Raw genomic sequence first — 15,298 nt, forward strand, 5'->3', positions numbered from 1 at the left:
GATAAAGGAATAAAAGAAAACAGCGGTCCTAGACCGAGAGGTAGGGAACATCTCAGCGTGCGAAAAGTTACAGCTACTGCTTTGAGTGGAGAGGATGCTGACGCGTTAGGGAGAAAAACAAGCAGAAGCGCCTTCGTACGGGAGAGTGGAACAGCATTAAAAGCAGATGTTTTGAGCTGGAATCAGATCACTCGGCGCCTGCTCCCGAAGGTTGCCGGGGTGCAGGGACAGACTGGGCTGGAGGCGGCGGGTGTCAGTTGAGGGGCGGGCTGCCGGGCCGGGGACCCCTGGTTTCCCCACCTGCCTGGCGGGCCGCTGCCTGCGCAGCTGTGCCCAGGCTGCCGGGAGCGGGAGAAGTGCCACTATTGGCGGGCTGGCCGCGGCATTGCGCTGCAGGGAGCCGCGGGTTATTTCCCCAAATTCTTCCCCTCCCGTCATTAAATAAATAAATAAATAAATAGGTCCCCGCGGAAAATAAAATACGGCGGAGGGAAGCTTCCTGCCTCCGCCGGGAGGAGGGAAGGCGTAATGAAGCCGTATAAGTTCATTAGTGTTTGCAATCAGGAGCACGCAGACACCTTCATCAGGGCAGAAAGCCGCGAAGAGCCATTCATCAGCCTGAAGTGCTGCTCGCGGATGACCCCTAAATCACCGCCGGCGTCGCGGATGCGCTGATTGCGCACAGCGTGGGACCCGCGCCACAGCACTCCACGCGAGCCGCCAGCGGGGGAGGCGGGCTGGCCGGAGGAAAAGACGCCGCAGCCCTGCGGGTCCCGGCCTGGGGGAGCGACAGAGCTCTCGGCCGGCCCCCCCGCGCTACGGCGCAAGTAGGTACCGGCGGCGGCTCCTCCCCGCGCTCCTCCCCGCCCGGCACTTTGCTGTGCGCGTACCTCCGCCCCCCTCCCGCAATCGCGGCCAAACTCCCTGCCTGCCCCGGCGGGGAAGGGGCGGGGAAAGTGAATTCCGCGGGGCGCGCAAGCCCCCGCGGCGGGGGGCGCGGGCAGCAACTCGTGGCCCTCCCCCCGCCCCTCCTCCGGCTCCCGCCCGCCCTCCGCTCCCGCCCGCCTGGCCTGACAAAGTGCCGGTGCGCCGCTGTCCCCCGCGCTGCTGCCGGGGCGCGGAGGTGGCGAGGCTCGCAGCGCGCCCGCGGTAAGTGGCACTCTGCGCACTCGCGGCCGGTTGCGAGGCGCCGAGGCCTCTGCCTTTTTTCGCGGCCGAGGGCGTGCGACCGAGAGAGCGGACTGGGGCTGGTGCGCGGAGGACGGCGGAGGGTTTCCGCGGCCTGACGTTTCCTCCACCTCCCCGCTTCGTGCTGGTACCGTTGTCGGCGGGACCTTCGTCAGGCGGGAGCCACGGGGCGCCCCCGGCCGCGCGGCTGCTGCCGGAGCTCGGCGCCAGGTAGGGCTGGCGCGCGCGGGGGAGTCAGAGGGGGTCCGAGTACGCAACTTGGTCTGGAAACTCCGCGGTGTGGGGCGGACACTTGAGGGGGGTGTGAACGTGCAGGTCTGGGTCTGTCAGCAGCGCTGCGCTGCGCGGCCTGGGCGACGCCAGGGGGATGTCGGTGGGAGCGGGGCCGCTCGCCCTTGGGCGCCGCGCGGGTTTCCCGTTCCCCCCCCCACGGTGGGTGCGCGCTGCCGCCCGCGCGGGTCGGCGGCCTCCGCAGCTGTGTCTGGCGCGCGGCGGCGCGGGAGTTCGCGCTGGGAAGTTCGCGGTGGGGTCCGAACTTCGCCGGCGGCGCCCCGGGCTCGCGTGCTGCGGCGGGCGGTGCCGGGGGTCCCGCGCCCGCCCTGGGCGCGGTGCCGCGCGTTCTGAGGGAGAGCGGCGCCAGCAGCGCTTTATTCGGTAGGCGGTGGTGGAACCGCGTTACCGGGCACCGGGTGCCAGGGGTAACCAGGCGGCGCCGTGTGCCACTGCGGTCCAGGGGAGGAAGGGGTGCCCTCCCTCGTGAAGTTACCCGCGCCTCTGGTGTCTGGTGGATCTTTCCTTCATGTGGCGTAGAAAGCAGGTGCGTTGTTCCTTGGGCTTAGAAGTTTTATGTAGCGAAGTTGGTTGAAGTAACGTGACAAGGTAAAATACAAAAGACAGCTCTATTAAAAGTTTTAATAGGAGCTATTTCTGTAAGAAATCCCGCAGTTCTAGATTCACTACATTTTTAGATTTAAAATACTTTTTAAGTACGAAAACTTTTTACCAGTTTTATATTTGTACTTTCTAAATATCACATGTCCTTCACATTAAGCCTTCTTAGTTGGGTGCTTGCTTAGTTTTATTTGGCTATTACCTGCTTCATTTTATATACGCTTCTTCAGGCAAAGTATTTTGCATCATTCCGCTGAAGAGTTACAGTGCTATTCAGTGGATGCTTATGTCCTAAAATTCAGTGTAATAAAGAGCATATTAGAGTATAAACATTGCTCATCCATGGTCTTACAGAAGAGTTAACTGTAATACACTTAAAGACACTCTCTGCTGAAAAATACAGCTTCTCTTCCTTTCTAAAATAAGCCAAGTACTACTCAGAATTATTAATGCGTTCATATCTAGGACCAACAATATTGGTTTAATATTGTACGTAAGGAAAGATTTTCATAAAGTGTACTTTGATGTAATGGAAAAATAGTTAGAAAGAATGGGCCCTATATGGGTATGAATATATATGAAAAAGATATCATTTCAGTTTGGGGAAAATACAGTAGGTTGAGAGAAATAATATTATTTTACAATTCCTAGCTTTGTCGTTATGAGCTTGCTGGGTTATTTTCAATGGTATGGTATATTAGGGGAGGAGAAAAAAAGCCAGCAGTTCTGAAGTATTAGATGCATACATCAGGTTAAAAAGTAAAACGAGTTTACATAAGTGAACACTGAGATTAAGGTTATTGTTTGGTAGAAGAAATACTTGACCATGCCAAGGAGATTCTTTTGTTTAATATTTATTGGAGGGGAAAAAAAATCCAGAATAACATTCATAATCCAGTTAGCAAGTTAAGACTGGTACTTCAGTGGAATCTCTTTGAGCCAGGAGTAATTATTCTCTGTTCAAATGGAAAAGGGGAAAAAAGGATTTGGTAATAGAAACTAGATTTGAAGTTAAAAATCAGTCCACAATAGCTGCTTTTAACAAGCAGCTATTTAATATGAACCCCATAAAATATCAGAAAATGGAATAATAATCAACCTGCAAGTATGTTTTTGTCATCTCTGAGCCCCAGCAATTAACAGAATATAGGCTCAGCTCAGTTAGATATTGGCTACCTTTACCCCAGTTAAAGGCAGGGAGCCTTACTCAGACTGATGCCCATGTAGACTGATGCAAAAACTCAGACTTGCATCAGTTCTGGATTAGGCCCAGTAAAAACTGAGAGTGCTCAGTGGCTTTGGGGAACAGGTGCTGTTGCGAAGGGCATTTTGCTACATAGACTTTAAAGAAAACACCAAAGACTTACGCCAAGACTTCAGGTCAGAAATGCTTTCATTTTATAGTGATACTGCATTTGCTGTACTGAATGGTTTCTGGTACGGGAAACTCAGCTCTCTGGCAGTGTACAAAAGAAAATATAAAATTCTTGTAGAGAAATCGTAAAGTATCTTTTCAGAATCTTATACAGGTATGTTGCGTTTGTGTAAAATTTGGAGGCAGATTTGAACTGTGGTACTACATGTCAGAGAAGGTTAATCAGATTAATGCGTATATAATATTATGGTCTTTAAGAATAGCTTTACTATGTAATCTGTTCTATTAAATAAATACGTGTAAACTTTCTCGGCTTACTGGTTCAGCAGATATAGTGATAATGTGACTTCAGCTCCTGCGAGTATGTGCAGTATCAACTGCACAAAAAATGATCAGAAGTAATTTTAATGTGTTATAATAAAGCCTTTGGTCTGACAAAATGATTTTTTTCTTCCCAGGCTAACTGGTTAAATAAGTTCTTTCAGGATGCTTGCACACGATTCTTCTTCATAGGCTGAAGTGTATCTTGTGATCTTAAGATAGATGCTTTAACTTTATAGCAGTGTAATTGTGAAGAGTTCTATCTTGTGGTAAAATATATCAGAAACGCAATGCTAGGGTAGATACCCACACTGTCAGCTATGCAATTAAAACCAAACCCCTAAACATTTGGAGGTTACAGAGGCTTTAAAGAGTACTGTTGTAAAAATGTGCCACTTTAACAACCTTTCCATAGTTCTAAAACTGATTAATTACTATGTCTTATAAAACCTGATTTATTTCAGACTTTTTTCATACCAAGCACTACCATTATGAAGCTCTCCTTATAATTGAGATTAATGTTTCTGAGTGAAGAAGTGGTTTGGAGGGCTGCATTCATTTTGAGTGCTGTTCTAATCAATTTTAGATACAGCATTTCACAATGTATCAGTCTGCATCCAAACCTGCCTTATTATGTGGAGTTAACTTGTTAGTGATTGATAGCAAGCCTCCTCCATCTCCAGAGGTGATTCGTTTCAAAACAGGTGTTACGGTTTCCAAGAATATGAGTACGGGGTCAGGCGACTCAGGTGCCCTTTCTGTGGCCTGACTGAAGCTTGACAGAATAGTTAGGAAAAAAAATGGTGGTGTACTTTCTGGGGGGGGGAGAGACCCCAGACAAAAACCAAAACCCCCAAGTCCAAACAAAAAACCCAAACCCTTTCACCTGTATTGAATGGTGCTCCTTAAGCTATGGTATTGGTCTTTATGCACAGTCTGCAGTGATAGGTACAATGCACAGATAGCGTCTTTATGCATCACTACATACTGTATCAATGCATGTCTGCTAGATCATTGTGAAGAATAGCTTTAGTGTTTTGAACCAAAACTCATGAGGCTGGTTTCAGATGACAGGCTGTATATCTACTGCCTATTGTCTGTGTAGGTAATGAAAGATGTGCTGATTCTTTTTTAAATTGGTCTTTTTTTCCTCGCTTAAAAGCAGCAAGGACAGTGCTTGTTCTGATATCTACTGTAATATTTGCACATTCCCTCTGTGTACCTCTGGTCTCAGCTTCTCCACTGTTTCATGCTTAACCAACAGTATATGGTCACACGATACTGCTGAGTGTGATGCGTAAATATTTAAAGTTTAGGAAAAAACGATTTCTTCATAAAAATAAATTAAAAAGGCCAAATATAAATAAAAAACCCCAAACAAACAAAAAGAAACCTCTGAAAATAGTACATACAGTTCTAAGAATAGTCATGTGTGTGGGTCTACTATCAGGATAGTGATTTCAATCTAAACTGTAGTTATTTATGTATTTCTTGCAAGACATGCTAATTGCATTTGGTAGCTTTTTTTAAGTTTGCATATTGAACTAATTAAATCAGTCTTTTAGTTTTAAGTGTGTATGTAAACAGTATACAGAATGCTGCAGCTGAAGTATTCCATAAAAATATCAGATCAGAAGCTAATAAAATTACAAAATGCTTACAAATACCAGGCTATAAGTGCTCCACATCACTTTAGCTCAGTCTTGTGCTGTGGAGGAAATGTTGTCAGTATAGGTTACTTTTAATATTGTCACCAAAATAGCTGCTTCTGAACTAATGCAAAAGGAATGTCCTTTAAACATATAATAAAACAGAGGATACAAGATAAACTGTACCTCTGATTACCTTCTTAGATGGAGGTCTGTCCGTATGGTACATACTTTGATCCTACAATGTATATACTTATGTTGTAAAGTACTTTTTAGGCAAAGGTGATGCTTGAATGACACATTAGGAAAGTAGTTTAAACATGGAACTGTTTTGTGCTGACATATGCTGTGGGTCTTGAGAAGGGGAGGATATGCTTTTCTAATTTAGACTGCAATCCAGAATACAGGTTCAAGCCTCGCTGACCTAATTATTTTAAATTTTGCAACTTGTGTCTGTGTAACAGATTGAGGTTGTTGATACATGATGTGTGTGTTTGTGTCTGCAGAAAAGTTAATTGTAAACATTAGTGCCTAGAAATACAGAAAGCAAAAGGGTAAATTAGAAATTGGGAAGTGCTGTGCTAAATTCAGTACTGATTAACGTACCCTGCAAATCCACTCAAATCAGCAAATTATCTGGATTGCAAGGTACTACTGAACTTGGAGGCTCTACTATCTCTTTGTATTCAATTATTTTTTTCATGTATTAAATGTGTATTACTATAACGTAGCAACTTTGGTTTTACTTTAGGCTTTCATGAATGCAAATGCAATCCGCATGTATAAAAGGAAACAAAACTAATTTTCAACATGAGAAAAGATAATGTTAAATTATTGCGGTTAACTTTCCTGGCTTTTATTTTTTAAGACGCATCTAAATATTTAAAATGAGAATCTTAATGTATGTTAGCTATGGATTATAATTATGTAATAAGAGTCTCTGTGTTTCTTTTTATTTTTTTACTAATTTTTTATTATTATTTTTATTTTTATTTCTTTCCCCTGCCAAAACACTGGAATGATTGCAGAATTCTTTAGTGCAGAACAGGTTTACCAACTTCGTTAACTCTTTCAAGGAATTTATTTTAAAAGTAAGGGCATATCTTTCCATAATGTCAGTTGAAATATCTGTATTCCTTTACTTTGTATTTTTGTATTTGAATTACTGAAGTGTAAAATAGCAATTTACAAAAAATATTAAGGTACTACAACATGATTTTTTCCTGTGACAGCATGAGAAAATGTTTAGAAAAGCAACAAATATTATAAAAGCTCTGTAGGTGTTGAATTTGGAATGTCTTGTATTGAAATCAATAGTGCTGTTAGTGTTAGTTTCCAGCATTGTGCTGAATTTCTAGTAGTATTTTTTACAACAGATAAACCGACATACGAAGTAACTTGTGTCTTATTTACTTATTTGAGCCCTGACAATTTTTAGTGTCTTAAAACTGTCAGTGGTAAAATTGGTGAACTACAGATTTAAAGTTTTTTCTTGGCAGGAATTGTAATAGAAAGCTACATGGTAGAAGTTTTTAGAGGGGAATAGAAACTAATCAGCACATGATTTATTATAACCCAACATTTTCCTAAATGATAGAAGTCCTTGATACACTTTGTCAGGGTCATGGAGTGGGTGACTGTGTAGTGGTTGAAGAAATCATCATTGCTTATAAGTGTTACTTTGGATTAGCAAATGAAAGACTGCATGTCCTTCAAAGGCCTCATCCATTCTCATTATAATTCCTTGTCTGACCTTTTTAAAGAAATCCTACAGAAACTTTATGCTTAAGAGTGCTACATAAATAAACTGACCACCACTTGTCTCAAGAAGCTTGTAATCTAATGGCAGGAGCAATAATATATCCTTTAACACAAAAACAGAAAATGTTACATGCCACAGCAAATTGTTTGTTTATGTAAAAATCTCTTTTCCTAGTGATGTGATGCTTATGCAACTAGTGAGTGCTGAGCAGCTTTGTAAAAGTAAGTAGTAGTGTCACAGTAGTCTGACAAAAATCTGAAGCCAAATTTTACTTCTGATATTTTTTTTCTTTCATCTTTTCATCTTTCACCTTTCAAGGTCTATACATTCAGAAAGCTTGGATAGGTGAAGTAGTTTTGTTTTCATGACAGAGCATGAACATTTGTGGAGCTAGAACATGCCCAGTTAACACAAATCAGCATAGTTCCACTCACCTCAGTGAAGATATTGTCATTTAACTTGCAGATGGTGAAGTGTAGAACTTATGTTCAGGAAACATTTTCAATATAGATTTCACTTAATCTCTTCTTTTTTTTTGTGAACAGTTTGTCTTCCCTGTTATAAAATGCATTGCTAATTTGAATAGGCTTTGGTGTCCCTAAAAAGCACCATGGCTCATATGCTATTTTTCTATTAAAAGAAAAAACAAACAAAAAAAAACCAAACAAAACCCAAAAACATTGTTAGTGAACTTAGCAAAGCAGAAAATAATTCATGTTATCAAACCAATTTTTCTTAGACATTTTTTGTTCATTTTACTGAGTGTATTAAGTACTTGATGTCTCCCTGCTCCCCTTGAAAAATATTCTTGATTTTGATGTCAAAAGGTTGAGTGGCATTGTCCAAACCTATGCAACTGGAAATGAGGAAAGATTGATATTCCAACAAATCAGCTGGTTGAAATTTTGATTACGAGTTGTGTTTATGTATTGGTTTAGCAGCAAAGTCATTGGAAGTCTTAACATTCAGGCAGCAGTTGCTATTCTGCCCTTTGTTCACAGTTATTCCCATTTTGGAAGGCATAAAAGTTAAATTTTTAAAGTAATGTTGGAACTTGAGAAATATTGGGTCTCCATAAATGATTGTTTGAGCTTAGACCAAACAAATAAACATAGTCAGGACTGCTGGGGAGTCCTAGCTTGCGTTTTGGTAAGTCAGACTGGTAGGCGTTTAAATTTGATTTCCCTTCATCTGTAACTAGGTAGAAAATTAACACTTTAGGCAACAGAGAGCCCTTTAGCATTGTGGTTTCTTACTTTTGTTTGATGCCTGATTTAAGAGATGATTGTATGAGTGAGATTGTATAGGCAGTAGGAGGGATTCTTTTTCGTAGATTGTTTTTCTGCTTGCAGTGGTAATACACACACCATTTTTAATTGTCTAATATTCAAAAGTAATAATTTGATTTTGTTATAAATTCCTGGCAGAGGAATGAAAAAAATCATGGCAGATTTAAAAATATATATATATGTGTGTGGGCATGTGTGCATTGACCATTCAGTACAGTTTGACTTGGTAAGCACTACAGTATAAAGTTTGCCTTGTGAGCACTACAGTATAAAATTATAGGAGGATTGCTCCCCCTCCTCTCCCTTCCCTCCCTGGTTTGTCTGATAATTGCAGAAGTGTGTGATTTCAGCAGAGGCCAGTACACTGGAAGGCAGATATGCATGTCACCTTTCAGAAAGTTTTTCAGTCATTTGAGTATTATTAGACCATGAAAAAAGACCCACCTTGTAATGAAATATTCATGTTTGTGGCCTGTTTTCATCTTTCATGTATTTCTTGCAGTCAATAAGAGGTAGCAATCTATCTAAATGTTTGATAACCCAGAAATACATTTATGAATGACTGTGCTCTACAGGAAACTTAGAAGTAGTAAGTGGTCAGAAAAGCTGGGGATTTATTTTCTCTCTTGGGTGAAGAATATTTTAGAGTGAAAATGGAATATCAACTCTTACTTAGCATGAAATAGTTACAATTACATTTAGAAATGTGTTAAGTGGCTTGAAAATGCATGGCCACTTATTCTTTTGATAATTTTATGTTAATTGTGGAATGATACAGGGTTAATGAATACGAAATGTTAGCACTTCTAATGATATGTTTAAGGACAGTGCAGCCATTAAATTCAGTAAACTGAGTATGTGTGCCTCATAAATAAATGCTGAATTATAATACAAAACACACCATGACCAAATTAATTAGTATGTTTAATCTAGTGAATTCCAGCTAGGCTGCATACAGTGTGGACATGTATTTAATTTCTAAATTTAATATTAGCTACATAAGTCAACTCTACTTATTCAGTGCAGAATTAGGAATAGAAAATTCTTCTTTACTTTTACATAAATGTTTTGGGGTTTGTTTTTTTGTTTTTTTTTTTTTTCTTAAACAGGCTGTTTTAACTCTGTTAGGGATTTTAAATATTCTCATGAAAAAAGGGATGGGAGTGATGGTGTTTCCCCCCTTCCTGATCTCCCCACTCTTCTCAGAATAGTTCATTTTCAGGAGGTAGAATTCCTGAGGTCTAAAATTACGAATTCTTAATAACAAATTCAGTCAAAATGGCAACACTCGTTCAAATTCATTCAACACTCTAGGACACACTATTTTGTATTTGCTTATTTGATGCAAATGTTTCTGTTTTTTTTTCTGTGTGATCATTATTGTATCAGTTTTTATTTATGCAGGGAGAGTTAAAATGCTAGTAGAATCATCTTGATTTGTTTTTTGAAGAAAAGCAGAAAATCCAAGTTTATTTTTTTTTTTTTAACCCCTGAGTACCTCAGATTTTCTTCTTAAATTACAAGAATTCTGTGTTTAGCAGGTGAGCTCTAGGGCATACAGTATTTTTTGAACTCAGCTTCACACTTCAGTGTAAATTCAGGACAGAAATAGGAAATTGGGTGGTTTTGATGAGTTTGAGTCTAATTCTGCAAATCTCTACATAGTCAGTTGGTAGTTCAAGGTACTTCAATGAGATTGTGTAGTGAACAGGCATTGTGCCTGTGATCAGTGGAATATAGGTTCAGGCTCACTGCTTTCAGAGGATAGGATGTTTAAGATGAAGAGACTTTGAGAATAACCAGAATGTTGTTTTTTTTGTTTTGTTTTGTCTTTTTTTCAAACACACCCCCCTACCCTCCTCCCTTGATAGAGGATTATCCACCCCACCCATAACCTAAGTCTACCTTTGCATTGTGTTTTTATTTTGGTAAGTACTTGACTAGAAATGACCATGAACCATTCAGGTTTTTTATGGACAGACCATAAAGCACTGAGCAGTCTGACTGCACTCTGCTTCTCAGTGAAATCTGAAATATATTTAAGGTTTGTATTTAATTTCCAACCCACACTCCAGCATTTCCAATAAGCAAGTAAAATGACTGTTTATTTGCTGGGCCACACAAAACAGCACGTTTGTCCAAAAGGGAGCATGATGAGGTTATGCTTATACTACCGTATTAAACACTGTGCTGTAACTTTCCCACATGCTGGGACACTATCGTTTGTATGGCTTAACACTTGAAAAGCATCCATACAGCATTTTGATCTATCTGTACCGATTCATGTTCCTCCAAACAATGCTTGGGCATGGTTCTGCAGTTGAGACCAGGGAAATGTTCTTGGGACCATTCCCAATAAGTGCTTTGCTTCAAGCTTCCTGATTTAAAGGTTAGAACTTTTTACTAGCGAGGATCTGATTTAATTTGACCTGCTTTAGGCAGGGTTTTGGACAAGATGACCTTCATAAGTCCTTTCCAACTTAAATTAGCCTATGGTTCCCTGCCTGCTGGCTGCAGATTTTGCAGTCCTTCTCAGGGATGTTGAATTTACTAGTTGGGCATCAAATCTGAGTTCAGTATTATTGATATTTGATTCCGTTGACCACATTTGCAAGAATAGTTCAATTAGATTGGCTCCGAATTCAAATAATCATATTCCTGTTTTAATCAGCTTTAATGAACTGATGTTACTGTTTTATAACCTGTTGTAGGGGTAATCTTTATCTGCCCTGCTTGTATAAGATAGTACCTATTAAGTTATAAAGAGGATCTGTGGGAGTGGACAAGCACAATGAGGAGCCTATATGTTAGATACCTCAAGATATTTCTTGAAAAGATATATTTTATTTTTGGAAGTTAGATCTTTCTTTAATGTGTTAATCATGAGAACTGTATTATAAAGTCTTTCTTTCAGCACTTGTTTTCAAACTCTAGAATCGTTGTTAGGTGCAGCAAGTTGCCCTGCACTAGAAACTTAGTAAAATTAATTCAAATATTAAGAAAGAAAAAACCAGCCCCTAGCTTAATTTTAGTACACACACATGCTAATTATTACACAATACTAACCTGACATAATTTATGTTTACTGGTTTATATTAAGTGCACAATAGCTAGCACTGTTATTTATTGGTAACATCTTGTGTGGAACCCAGATTAACAGCTTTTTGCAGAGATTTTTATTATGAGACGGGATTAAAGATGGCATTAACTGATTTAAATAATCTCAAAGGTTTTTTTTTTTTCTGGAGTTTTTTTTTTAAATAAAATTCTATTTTCTATGGACTTTGTTGCAGGATGGACAAGAGTAATAAATTACAAAGAAGTTTTTTAACATTAATGAAATAAGTAATGAAAATTTAAAGAATTGTCACTGTCAACTTTTTGGATGTGAAGAGATTCTGTTTACATGTAGCATGTAATGCCTAAACCGAAGCTATATCAGCGGGTATCACATTGATGTAAAACAACTTACAGTCTATAAATTGGACTTTAAAACGTTTACTTAACATGGAATTGAACAGCAATTAGGTACCTGAACTGTAAATGGTGTGGTCTGCAGTCCACTGAGCACAAGCAGTTAACTGAAACTTGAAGGCAGGTGCCTTATGAAGCGCTTTTTCTGTAGCACTTCAGTTTCATACCCAGTCAATGGAGAAAAATAAATGAAACGGTCTACAATGGATCGTGTCTCCCTGAGGTTAGGCACCCGTACGGGCTATCTTTGTGAAGGTCTTTTAGGCATGTCATGACCTATTCTCCATTGCTTTGAAAGTTGGACACTCACTGCAGTACTGCTGCTTTGTGAGACGCCTAAAGCGTAGGCTCAGTTTACTGATCTAAGTTAAACAGACTGGATTTCATACGTACTACCACAACCAAATCTGCATCAACAGCTATGAGAACATTGTAAAAATAGTGTGGATGCTAAGGCTTTCTTTACCTGGAACTGAAATAATTATTTCCACTTGTACTTTTTTAACCTTATAATTGAAATCACATTGTAGGTATTTCCAAACTGTTATTTCATCATCAGTTTCTAGGTTGAATATTGTTCCTGGGTCTAAATAAGACCTTGACTTCTCCATTAACGTACACAGGCTGCACATTAGAAACAAACGTTGCTGCAAATATGGAGAAGCTTTCATACTTATTTTTTTAAGCTATGGCTTAGATTAATATTGTTTCGGGGGGGGAGAATGTTTCGACATTATTTCATTATAAACAGATTAACTGGTAAGCACTGTATCCACTGCTGTTTTGAATATTTTTGTGAAATGCAATTCAAATAATTTTAAATTAGAAAATGCAGAAATTGGGTTCAGTGCAGGTAACTATTAGAACTCTTCTAGCTCATCAGTATTTTCAAAAATGTCAGTAGGCAATGGCTGTAGACTTCCCTCCCCCCCATAAAAATGCTGGTAATGTTAATTTCATATCCTAGAAGTCAAAAGTACTAGGGATTCTGAAAGGTTCGTCTTAATATTTCTTCTTCCTTCTTTACTGTGTCATTCGCGTGGCCGTTCTACTCAGCCCTGTTACATTTCTCCCTGATGGCTGAAAACTGCTGTTAGATACCAATTTCTGCTTCCAGAAGATGGGTTATACGATGTTTGTGTGACAAGCACAGGAACTGCTTGTTCTTTCATCTTCTCTATGGTGGTTCATAACTGTCTTAAAAAACAGTAAGGCTTTGGTTTGATTAACATTTTAAGCTTTCATAAGCTGCTAGTACTTGCCCTAAAAATAAAAAATAGCCAGTCTGCACTGTTTACAGCCTGCCCTCCACTCCATTACCCACTCCCTTGTATAAGCTCAGCTGATTGCTTGGCCATATACTGAAATCAGAGCTGTGGTACAGCTGAAAAATAACCATTCAGAATTTTCTTTTTTTGGGGGGGGTGGGGTGGAGCAGGTGGGAGGTGGGGTTTGTGTATTTTTCGCCAGGCTGGTAGCTGGCTCACTGACCCAGTTTAGCAGACAGCCACAGCGTAATGTTAGGAGCAGGGCAAGAAGAAAAAAAGGATAGGACTGCCTTTTCAGTTTATTATTTTGAAAAAGGGAGTAATACACCACCTACATTTTCCTGGCTTATTAAATTAGAAACACCTAGAGGAGGAAAGGAGTTCCTAGAAATGGGTTTGCAGCTTATGTTTTCCTCTCTGTAAATTGCTTTGTTTAGTACTCAGCATCACAGTAGAAAACTTTTGGGACTAGGCTGACCAAGAGAAACCACAAGTAAAAAAGAGGAAATTGAAGTACAAGACTGCCTTTTTCTCTCCCCCTCTCCTCCCTAACCCCCAATAACTGCATGTGTTCATGCACTTAATAGGGTCATGTGTGGGGTTTAGTATATTTTGTTTTGTTTTTTTTTTTTCCCTCATATGTAACAATTTTGTAGAAGGAAAAGCAATGATACTGAGATTCCCTTGCTCTTTAACAGAATTGTAGTCATTCTCCAGGAGTTCAACCAGCACCAGAAGGGATGTCACAGCAATTGGCACTTGTTCACAGAGGACATAAGAGGGGGCTGATTTCTCTAGACCATGCATTTCTGTATTTAAGATATCGTAAAAGAAAAAAATCTGTATTCTTTTTTTAAAAAACCCAGATTAGTATAGTGTCAATGCTTGTGTTGGTGGCTTGTACCTCTCACAAGTTTTCAAGGAAAGAGAAATCTGGAATTGATTATTTTGCCTGAAAAACAAACCTGAAAGAAAACTGTATTTTATAACGTGGCTATCCCCGAACTCTTTGCTGGTTGTAAAGAGAGGAGATGCAGCTATTTATGTAGCTTTTCCCTCTGCCCACCCATTTCTCGTTTCAGACATGGATATATAAGGGTTCACAGGGGTTTTCATGCTTTAACCCTACCCTTTAGTACCACCTGATGTGACAGCAGGCAATTCTGCATCCTGTGATGGACTTAGAGTTATGCCTTGTGCAGCCTTGCTGTTTTGAGGTGGCACAGTTCAGTTCCTGTTTTTGCCTGCAGAAGGTCACCATCACTTTGCTAGGTATAGGTTATGATGCTGATGCTTTTATTTTTCCTGTTGAGGTGGTTCTGCTTCCCATGAACTTAAAGATTCATTGGATCAGAAAAGGGCAAAGAAGGGGGGGATGTGTCTCTTTACCCTGATGCTTAATGCATGTATCTGAGAAGGGGAAAACTTGCAGCTGCCTTTAATCTTCCAGAACTGTCTTTTGGTGCCACAGTACGGTTGCTAGTGCTGGCACGCAAGAGGAAGGAATCGGTAGCTGAAGCTGTGAATAAGAAATTAGTAAGAAGGCTGAGAATGCACTTTTAAAAGGGATTATATGGGATTAAAGTGAGCATGTAACTACAGCATGAATACATATATATTAAAAAGGACAGACAAAAACCATTTTCTGCGTGTAAGGGATGTTATGCATTTCCTAGCCTAAATCTGAGTTTAAGTGTGCACATCCGTTTTTGGATCTGACTTTTGCCTTTCTCTGTTGAGAAGCCAGTTGCCAGTTCAAGCTTTGTGTGAGATTACTGTCATGGATCACACAGGGCTGGTTTTGTACATGCAAAGGGAAGAAACATAAAATGAATATGATGTGGTAAAGCAAGCAGTTCCAAAATTTAATATAGTAGATTTTAAAAAATGATCCTTATTTCTTATGCTGGCAGCAGCACAGTGTTTCTGATGTAATTCAGCAGATTATTCTTGTATGCACTGGTATCCTGGGCTTGCCCTCTTAAACGCGTGCATGCTTGTCTCCCCCCGGTAAGAGCAGAATGACTGCTGTCATTACAGGTTGAAACACAACTGTCACTACAAACCCTCTTCAGTAGTTC

At 40.2% G+C, this 15,298-nt stretch overlaps 1 protein-coding gene across 19 annotated transcripts in view; it reads left to right on the top strand.

Annotated features, from left to right (window-relative positions):
• The first annotated feature begins 1,178 nt into the window (after positions 1 to 1,178).
• Positions 1,179 to 15,298, top strand: part of TENM3 (teneurin transmembrane protein 3) — a 413,751-nt gene continuing 399,631 nt past the window's right edge. For all 19 annotated transcript variants that reach the window (XM_062625044.1, XM_062625130.1, XM_062625214.1 and 16 more), the window contains exon 1: positions 1,179 to 1,398. The gene's annotated coding sequence lies outside the window, so the exon portion shown is untranslated. The remainder of the gene's footprint in view (positions 1,399 to 15,298) is intronic.

The sequence above is a fragment of the Pezoporus occidentalis genome, unplaced genomic scaffold, assembly GCF_034315485.1.
Source record: "Pezoporus occidentalis ecotype Australia unplaced genomic scaffold, CSIRO_AGI_Poc_V1 ctg1, whole genome shotgun sequence".
NCBI lineage: Eukaryota > Metazoa > Chordata > Aves > Psittaciformes > Psittacidae > Pezoporus > Pezoporus occidentalis.